Source organism: Dama dama, chromosome 30, assembly GCF_033118175.1.
Source record: "Dama dama isolate Ldn47 chromosome 30, ASM3311817v1, whole genome shotgun sequence".
Classification (NCBI taxonomy): domain Eukaryota; kingdom Metazoa; phylum Chordata; class Mammalia; order Artiodactyla; family Cervidae; genus Dama; species Dama dama.
This window is the reverse complement of record NC_083710.1, coordinates 37,271,157-37,281,955: the sequence shown is the minus strand read 5'-3', so window position 1 is coordinate 37,281,955 and position 10,799 is coordinate 37,271,157.

Genomic DNA, 10,799 nt, shown 5'->3' with positions numbered 1-10,799 from the left:
CTATCATGTCAGGGAACCCAGGTTTTCTCATCCATCCTCAGACCTGTGGGTACCATATGATGATGTCATGACCCCCATCCTCTGCCCCAGCCACACTCTACAGACCTCCAAACCAGAGTCTGGTGAGTCACTCCAGACACTGCCAGGCTGCCCAAGGGCTGAGGGGATCTGGTCCTCCCGGCGGACCTCTGAGGACTATCCAGTTAAAGCCATAAGCAATAAATCTTTAAAGGCTCAGAGAAAGTCTCCTAAAATTAACTCAAATCAAGCATAGCTGGTAGATCAACTAGGTATATAAGCTATAAGAACATAGTATCAATTTTTATTTCTTTTATTATAGATAACATAATAAAAATAACTTTTGATAATGTTTTATTTCGGGCTGATAGAATCAAGACTTTCTTTTCATTGTGTCCTTGCAATGCTGCTGTCCACTTCTGACACTAGACATGCCAACTGAGCAGTTTTCTGCTCTTTCTCTGCTCACCAACCAGGAGCCTATACCAAGAAGCCCCAGTGTCCAGGGATTTGGTTGGGGCTCATCACATAGGTGATTCAGTCATTGGCCACATGGTTGAACTCAGTCTCCAGCCCCTTCCCCTCCGTGGAAGTCAGGAGGGCAGCTCATATCACGGGGCTCAGAGCCCCAACCCTCCAATCACATAGCCAGTCTTTCTGGGTGATCAGTCCCCATGCTGAGTCAGCTCATTACATAAACTCAGGTGCAGCTGGAAGACCCACCGTGAACAAAGACAGTCTTATTACTCAGGAAATTCCAAGGATTTCAAGGCCATCTCCCAGAAAGGAACAAAAACTAGGCATGTTCTTTATAAAACAATCCCTGACTACACTAGTTTTTCAGCACAACTCTCAGGACAAACCTCCGAGATAAAACAGATAGTACATTGATTTTTTTCCCTAAAGGAGAACAAATGAATTGTTGGGAAGGTGATTCCGGGTTAAAGGTCAGTAGGCAAGAAGGTTATTAAGAGAAAAAAGAGCAAAGAGAATAGTAAGAAAGAAGGAAAGATTTCAACTAAAAAACATAATCAGAAAAGATCCATTAGAAGATGCAAGTCCCTGAAATGGGGACACTTAGACCATGGGGAAAGGTGGAGCCAAGTAGGGTTTCACCTGTTACTGCTGTTTAAAGACCTACAGGTGGAGGGGGGTCACTGTTGCGAGGTCAGAACTCTCTGAAGCAAAATTCTGGGCTTGGACTCACCCATGGATGAGCCCCCCCGGAGAACAAACTCCAGGACACACACTAACCAGATACATCCTGGTGAGTGTGGCATCAGGCCAAGAGTAAGACAACAAGACGTGACAGGAGGCTTGTGAAATGCAGTCCCGTGGGCAGAAGAAAGATTTAGACACTTGTTAAGAAGCACACTGCCATCTGGAAATAAGTACGTGACATAGATCAGTGAGGAACTGGTGTCTTCCAGGAAACACTGAGCGGCTAGCTGCTAACGAAGAAAGATCTTTCTAGCTTCTCACTCAGTTTTTGTGTGCCCAAGTGGAGGGCCTAGGAAATGAGCAAAGACAAGAAGCAAAAATGTCAAATGTACAGGTTCTCATTTTCTTCCAAAGTGAGAAGCTTGAGAAATAACCTTCAATTCAGTTCAGTTCAGTTGCTCAGTCATGTCTGACTCTTTGCAACCCCATGAACTGCAGCACACCAGGCCCCCCTGTCCGTCACCAACTCCTGGAGTTTACCCAAACACATGTCCATTGAGTCGGTGATGCCATCCAACCATCTCATCTTTTGTTGTTCCTTTCTCCTCCTGCCCTCAATCTTTCCCAACATCAGGTTCTTTTCAAATGAGTCAGCTCTTCGCATTAGGTGGCCAAAGTAATGGAGTTTCAGCTTCAGCATCAGTCCTTCCAATGAACACCTAGGACTGATCTCCTTTAGGATGGGCTGGTTGGATCTTCTTGCAGTTCAAGGGACTCTCAAGAGTCTTCTCCAACACCACAGTTCAAAAGCATCAATTCTTCGGCACTCAGCTTTCTTTACAGTCCAAATCTCACATCCATACATTACTACTGGAAAAACCATAGCCTTCACTAGACGGACCTTTGTTGACAAAGTAATGTCTCTGCTTTTAAATATGCTGTCTAGATTGTCATAACTTTCCTTTCAAGGAGTAAGCGTCTTTTAATTTCATGGCTGCAATCACCATCTGCAGTGATTTTGGAGCCCCCAAAAATAAAGTCAGCCACTGTTTCCACTGTTTCCCCATCTATTTGCCATGAAGTGATAGGACCGGATGCCATGACCTTAGGTTTCTGAATGTTGAGATTTAAGCCAACTTTTTCACTCTCCTCTTTCACTTTCATCAAGAGGCTCTTTAGTCCTTCAGTTTAGTTCAGTTCAGTTCAGTTCATTCGCTCAGTCGTGTCCGACTCTTTGCAACCCCATGAATCGCAGCACGCCAGGCCTCCCTGTCCATCACCAACTTTAGTCCTTACATTTGTGTAATTCTGTACAGACCATTTCCCTGAAGTCAGAGACCTTAGTTGTGTCTATCTGGCATCATCTTCACTAAATAGTAATTGCTTCCCAATGTCTGGACATTTGGCAGCTGTGTTACCCAAACATCATAGGGCTTCCCCAGTGGCTTAGCGGCAAAGAACCCACCTGCCAATGCAGGAGACGTAAGAGATGTGGGTTCAACCCCTGGGTCAGGAAAATCCCCTGGATGGGGCATGGCAGCCCATCCCAGTATCCTTGCCTGGAGAATCCCATGGACAGAGAAACCTGACTGGCTACAGTCCCTAGGGTTGCAAAGAATCAGACACAACTGAGTGACTAACATACACACAACCCCGTTTTACCCAAATGCCTGTCCGTGTGGCCCATGCACAGTGAGGCCAAACCATTCCAAAACATAGGGAGCTGGGTGCTTGTGCCTGAAAAAGCCCAAACTCCCCAAAAGCTTTCATCAAAGCCCTTTTCTAAGAAAGGTGAGGGAGGGGCATTGTTAATTGTTATAAACCCCTTGCTATCGGATCCTTTATTCTTGAGGTCAGATCATGGTCAGGTAACCAAACGTAATTCCCTGTTCGGACAAGAAAGAGCCAGATCCCAAGCACAGCTGTCGCCCTTCCAGGTCCCAGTCCTGACTGAGAGGAGGCAGAGCTCAGCTGGCGGCTCCCTCAGAGCCAGGTCCCCGGACACTGCCCAGGTGTCAGCCCTGAGGGAGAAAGGCTCCCAACCCAACAGGCCTTTGGACTCCTCAGGCAGCCATATAGTGGAGGTCAGGTCCAGAAGACTGCATGCTATGCCTATGCTGTGAGGTGGCAGAGGCAGGGATGCGGAAAGAGTAACCACCTCAGGGTCTGGGCCCTGGTCAGAGGGCAGCCCTGGCGAGGGCTCTGGAGCCCTGCAGAACACAGCCCCCAACCTGTTTCCTGGGCTCCCCCAGCTCACCTGCTGGCCCTAGGCCAGGTGAACCAGAAGGACCTCAGGAAGAATCCTGGGGTCCGCCTCTTACCTCACTCTCCTCTTGAGGACCACTGTTCCACTGAAGGTTGACAGAATGGGCTGCTAACAGTCGCTCCTTGACAGGTGGTTGCCCGTGGGAGGGGCCACTGCAGCTCCAACCAATGGCTGAGCAGGACCACTAACGGTTGCTTCTTGACAGTTGGTTGCCCGTGGGAGGGGCCATTGAAGCTCCAACCAATGGCTGAGCAGGACCACTAAGAGTCCTTGGGTAACCTTTGCCTGGTAATGGGGAGGGGGTTTGTAAAGTCAAGCACCAAAGTCCACAGTGCTAAGGTCTGGGCACCACCGCCCTCTATGCCAGCTGCAGACTCAACACTTGCGTATGTGTACTCAGTCTGTCAGTCATGTCCGATTGTTTGTGACCCGACATTTAGATAACTGTCTTGACCACCATGTGTCTGGTCACGGCTCTTGAGGCTGCCAACCCAGCAACCATCCTTGACGTCCTCCACAAAGACACGGTGTCATCCCTGAATCTCTCCTAAGCACACTTAGACTTTTCATTTCAGAGCGGTGTCTCAGAATAACACACTCTGACCCCTCTCCTCCTCAGCAGGTTTCACTCTCTTCACCAATCAAAGCAAATTCTCTGTTCAAGAAAAATTCAACTCCAACCCATCAAGTTTTAATTTTTATAAATGCCCCTTTTAGAAAAATAGAAGGAGCTAAATTAACATATACAAAAATATGTACTATGTCTTTGACACCTGCCTTTCTGAAAGTTAATCATGGTAAAACTATAGTGTAGATTAAATCTCATCACCCTCCTTTTATAGAGCAGGAAACTGTGGCTCAGAGAAGTTCAGGAAACTGCCTGAATTCACACAGCTGGTAATTGTCCAAAGTGAAAGTGAAAGTTTCTCAGTCATGTCCAATTCTTTCCGACCCCATGGAGGTAGCCCACCAGGCTCCTCTGTACGTGGGGATTCTCCACACCAGAATACTGGAGCGGGTAGCTGGTCCCTTCTCCAGGAGATCTTCCCAACCCAGGGATTGAACCCAGGTTTCCAGCATTGCAGGCAGATTCTTTACCATCTGAGTCACCAGGGAAGCCTGGAATTCAAACTGGATTCTGTTTGATTCCCAAACTCTGTCTCTTTTTACCAACTTCACCACCTCAGAGATTTTAGGAAAGTCACGGCATCCCTGGGCTTTAGTTTACTTATTGCCTCATGAAAGAGGAATTTGGTTTGTTCTTGTGAGGTGACTTCTGTTGAATTCTAGGAAAAGCGGAAAGAGGAGGGTCGAGAAGAGCTGGGAGAAGGGGGAGCAGACAGGGCGTCGAGATTTTGTGAGGCTCATGTCTCACTGTTTATGGCTTTGTGTCCACTTACTGTGACTCTTCTTTGTGATGAATCACAGCTCCCTTTGGAAGTGTGTGCTTATCATGTTCTATAGATAAATTTGAGTTTTTCTTCTTATTTAAGAGAAACGTAAGCAACTGCAGTATGGACAAACCCATTCTACTTCTAAGAGAAGTAGACTTTCAAACAATCTAGGCAGACTTCAATTCTTATTTTTCAAAGTGGTGCAACCTTATTATTCATCACATTAAGTTTCAGAAGTACTTGGATTTGAATTACTAGCCAGATGTGGTGAAAACATACCCCTCAAACAAAACTGAAAACATCTCTTCAGAAAGATTCTAATTCGCTACTGCCTACAGTCACATGCAGCAGGTGAATCCAACTCACAGGGGATTATAAGGAACAGAGGTTTTCCTAGCAAAGGCTCAGAAATCAGATCAGAGTCAGAATAAAAAACAAGCTTTTCCAAAGGCATTTGCTCAAGCCAAACAGTAACTTTGCACCTGTTCGCAAACTGTGGAAAGAAATACGGGCCTCCTGTTGGTCAAACGTACACACCACACACAGCACACATGAACCACACACCCCACACATATACACCACACACACACACTACACCCACACCATACACACCTCACACACACCACACAATACACTATATACACACACCACACACACCACACACACCTCACGCACTTCACTCATATCACACACACACTACACACACACCACACACACACCTCACACATACTATACACACCACACACACACCTCACACACTACACACACAACACACACACACTGCATACACACCCATTGTACACATACCACACATACCATACACACTTCACACACACCACACACACAGACCACACACACACCACCACACACACACACACATCACATGGTCATTATTGTCATCACTAGTATAAACTCTAAAAATTAAAAGAGAGTGGAAATAAAATTTATCCTGGAAAAATAACCATCAATAGAATTCACATTTAATGTAAAGAAGCAACAAAATTTATTGACTGAATTAAACACAACATTTAAAATGGCAGTGCTGTACTTTCATTTTAAGATGTTTGAATGAAGAAAAGTGCTATTAGTCCAAGCTTCTTACATTCATTAAAGGAGTGACTATCAAAACCAGCAACATGCACAGTGATACATATGCACGAAATGGAATTATATCAACAAATATACAAAATACCCAAAATAAAATATTTACAGGTTTAAAAATATAAACATTGGTTCATCTATCCCATTAAACCATTGGAGAGGAGAAAAAGAAAAGACCCTATTGTTATTTAGAATCCTTTTTAAAAACAAGTCTTAAAAACATAGAGTAATTTTAGGAGACAATTTCTGATATTGGGGGAGTTTAACATTTGATTATAAAAATAATATCTATAAACCTACTAACAACTTTCCTCCTGTGCACAAAAATAATACAGCCAAAAGCTTGTCCTCAGAGATATGCTTGACTTTCAGGAAAACTAATTTTAGAAATATGGAGTTTCTTATTTGGATTTTCTTTGTCTTTATTTTCAACAACCTGCAATTCCCTATATTAAACCAAGATATTTTCTATAAATAACTTGGGCAAAACTGAAGTTAGCAATGAGCGTGGTATGTAGCTGGAGTCCATTAAAAGATGACAGGAGTTTATCTTGTCTATAACATCTAAACCATTTCCCCTGATATTCTTGGGAAAAAATACTACCATCTGATCCTTCATATTCAGTTAAATGCACACAATGTTAGACATTATTTTGTTAGAGTTTTTCCTCTTCTATTTAGAAATAACTCTATAGTGGGGCATATTTGAGAAGGTTTACTAATTTCTCCAGGCACCCTGAGTCCATTTCATTTTATGACATGATAACGAGTATTTCTTGTGTGTCAATTTAATGCCCCTGTGTCATTTGATCAGTTATTTTTAGTATTTTCCCTTTTAGTGTATTAGGTAGGGATCTGAAAAAGTTTATTATGCCTTTAACAACCAGTGACCTAGGTTATATTTTATTAAAAATGATCTCACATAGAGCAGAAAGTTACTCTACCTAATTATTGAATAACTTCCAAAAATTACTCCAGTTTACTATTCAACACAATGATCACCTGTGATTAAATTCTTTCACTGCTTCTCATTAAAAAAGCATTTCACCAAGTGTGGGCAGCCCATATATGAATAAAATAACCTCTTTAATTGTGACAGTGATGCATTTCAAAATGATTTTCCCTAAACAATGACACTTGCAACTTCATAGAATCAGAGTGGAAGTAAACAGGCTGTAACCTGCCAAATTCACTATTGAAATTGCTTTTGTTGGTTTTTATTATTGACAAAGCTGTCATCAGATTATAAAATCTGTACGCAGACCTGCTAGCATGCAGTAATTGGTGCATATGGCCTAAATTTTTGACTGGCCAGGTGAGGAAAACAAAAAACAACCCTGCTAGCTCCGAGATCTGCCTTTCAGACTTGCATGTACAAAGGCCATCAAATAATTAAAAAAAAAAATCAAGTTCACTTTTAACTGAAACAGTCATCCTTTTAATGGTATCCACCATCATAAAACTCTGGTTTGACTCTTGCAGTTCAGAACTTTGATCAGTTTCTTAACTAAATCACACATAAATTTAATCAGACTTATAATTAAAGCACAAGCAATAGAGTTAGATTTCTGGTCCACATTCTGTCAGTGGCTTGCTAAATTGCTGCCATTTTCCAAAAGGAAAAGATATTTTACCTTTGCATCATTTTCCTCCTCGATAGAACAGAACCAAGCCCCACCTTGCCTGATTCTTCTGGACAGAATGTCAACAAAAACAGAGCACCATCTCAGCTCACAATAAATCCACAGCATAGGTTTAGACTTAGAGGTGTGCATGAAATATTAGTTGAATGAATGAACAAATCAGAGAATCCAGGCCAGTATTCAATGACCAGAGACAGAACATGGGATGTACTACTTTCAAAAGAGCCAGGAGTTTGTCTCTGCAGTTCAGAATCATGTTGAGGTGGATGTCACTCCACCAGCTACTAGTTCAACAAACAACACAGGACACCCAGAACCAGCCTAGACTGGGCTTAAGGTAGAAAAACAAGTGAAACGTGCTCAGCATGACTGAAATCCTATCAAGGCAGAAGTATCACCATGACAACAGAAGAGATGTCTGTCTACACTTTTGAAGTTAATCCCAAGAAGGTGCAGATCCCTCCCAAGCAAGGAGGATTGTCTGCCTCTAAATGGTACCCAGCGGCAGCCTCCCCCCGGAATGATGCTGAATACCACCATCTCCGACACAAAACCAATTCTCAGCTGCATGACATGCGTGAGCTCTTTCTCTATTAAAAGTCAGCTGTTGATGAGATTTAGCAGTTCTTAGCGCTTGTATTACTGTAAATCATTAAAGAGTGTCTATCCTTGTCCTGAGTGAAGAGAGAAAAAGAGAGGGATGGATGGAATGAATAGGATAGAAGTAAACCAAAAGAATGAATTAGGTATGCTCTGTGAGGGAGGTAATATCACTTAACCCACATGGCTGTGAGAGGACTGAGTAAATATTTGTAAAGCTCCTGGAAGGGGCTGGCATGACGTACTTGACAAATGTTAATTGTTTGTATAATTACTATTTTTACTTTTAGAGGAATATGTGTGTGCGTGCTAAGTTGCTTCATTCGTGTCTGACTCTTTAAGACCCTCTGGACTGTAGCCCGCCAGGCTCCTCTGTCCATGGGATTCTCCAGGCAAGAACACTGGAGTGGGTTGCCAGGCCCTCTTCCAGGAAATCTTCCCAACCCAGGGATTGAACCTGCGTCTCTTATGTCTCCTGCATTGGCAGGTGGGTTCTTTAACACTAGCGCCACCTGGGAAGCCCTTTTAGAGGAATATGTTTGACTTAATCCATACCACCCTTGTTCAGTCTCACTGCATTCTGCTCCAACCCACAGACTATCAGCAAAATAAATAAATAAAAGTATAAAATGAAATAAAGGTGTTTCTAATGAATATTAAGAATGTCTGATTCCAGTACAGCTATGTGTGAACTCTGAACTGAATGGGTTTTTATTAAGCACGAGATCCAGTATAAGCCCCTTGAATATGTGTTGCATTGAGTTAAAGTAAATATCAAAATCAGATGTGCCCACTTTCAGTTCTGGAGGCTTAGTGGCTATTTTAACCTTTTGTTTTTCAGTTTGAGAAGGAATTGCTTTCCATAATCATGAAATGACCATTCTGAATCAGCCCTTAGAAACATTGTCTGGGGAGATAACTGTCCTCAGAAGTGGCTATTGTTGCAACAGATTTCCTCCTCTCAGTGGTCATCACAGTGAAAAGGCTGTAAGAGGCCATGCAGGGTGGCCGTCAGACAACCTTCAGAGCAGGACAGGGTTTGCCCTGAGGAGGGACCACATGCCCAAATCACCTGTTACTGCCCCCTCCCTTCAACAAGTATTAATAAATGTCGGCCTGTGGTTTTCCCACCTGAGAAACCAGGCTGCCCTGTTAGTCTTTGGCTCCTAAACTCCTTTTAAATATTTGTGCTTACAAAATTGAAGACTCCTAAACAAGAACGGTGCTGTTCATCCCTTGGTCTGCCTGGCTAGCAGAAGGGAAGTGGGAATTGGGCTGGAGTATTTCAGTTTCTCCTCTTATTTCACCCAGGTACTTCTAACAGGCCATCCCCAATCACATATGGATGTGAGAGCTGAACCATAAAGAAGGCTGAGCAAAGAATTGATGCTTTCCAACTGTGGTGCTGGAGAAGACTCTTGAGAGTCCCTTCGACAGCAAGGAGATCAAACCAGTCAATTCTAAAGGAAATCAACCTTGAATATTCATTGGATGGACTGATGCTGAAGCTGAAGCTCCCGTATTTTGGCCACCTGATGTGAAGAGCTGACTCATTAGAAATGCCTCTGATGCTGGCGAAGACTGAGGGTGAGAGGAGAAGGGGGTGACAGAGGATGAGATGGTTGGACGGCATCACCGACTCAGTCAACATGAGTTTGAGCAAGCTCTGGGAGGTAACAAAGGATAGGGAGGCCTGGTGTGCTGCAGTCCATGGGGTCACAAAGAGTCAGACATGGCTGAGCGATTGAACAGCAGCAGCAGTGGTAGGAAAAAAGAGGTAACTGTGATGCTTTTTCCTTATGTTTAATGGCGTAAGATTCTTGGATTAATTTTTTATCAGTGATAAGGGGAGCTGAATATACACGTGAATGTAGAAGCCAAGCACAGGGGGCCACATCCACATAGTCTTAATGCAAGAGAGAAATCTAGAATGTCTGTGAGCGAGGACCGAGCTCCACTGTGCAAGTGTCAAAACAGGCGAAGATGCTGAGCAGCATCCCAGTCTCTGCTCCCTGAGGGCACCACGGAAACAGGATAGAAACCAAAGGAGAGATCAGAAAGCTCGCAAACCAGTCTCTTCAGCCAAAGTTAACTGTAAAAGGTCGCTGAAAATTAATCTGACAAAGAATGTAAATAACAGAAACTCAGCAAGTTCAGCCAAGACACCACCACCACTAATACCATCTTTCTACTCTGACAACTGTGAAGGTAAAGGGTTATGTGAATATTCATGGAAGTGCCAGTATACTGGCAGAAAACTATTTCTGAGATTAATGAATAAACCCTTAAACTCCTGAGTCATCACTTTCATAGACATCACACAATTTGTATTTAAATAGGCAGATAATTTGTGGGAAATGGAGTTAAAGGAAGTCTTTAATGTTCTACATTCCATTGTTGTTATTAGATGACATAATGCAAATCTACTTCCTCTTGAGATGATTCAAAATGCTCTAGGGCTAATGGAAGCAAGAAAACCTTAGTAAGAAGCACAGGGGTTCGAGCCACACTGCCTAGGTAACACAGATGCAGAAGTCAGGCTGTCTTTCTCCCAAGTTGTTAAAATGACTGATAAATGGAGGGCCAACAATTGATTTGGACCTAGAGGATGAGATG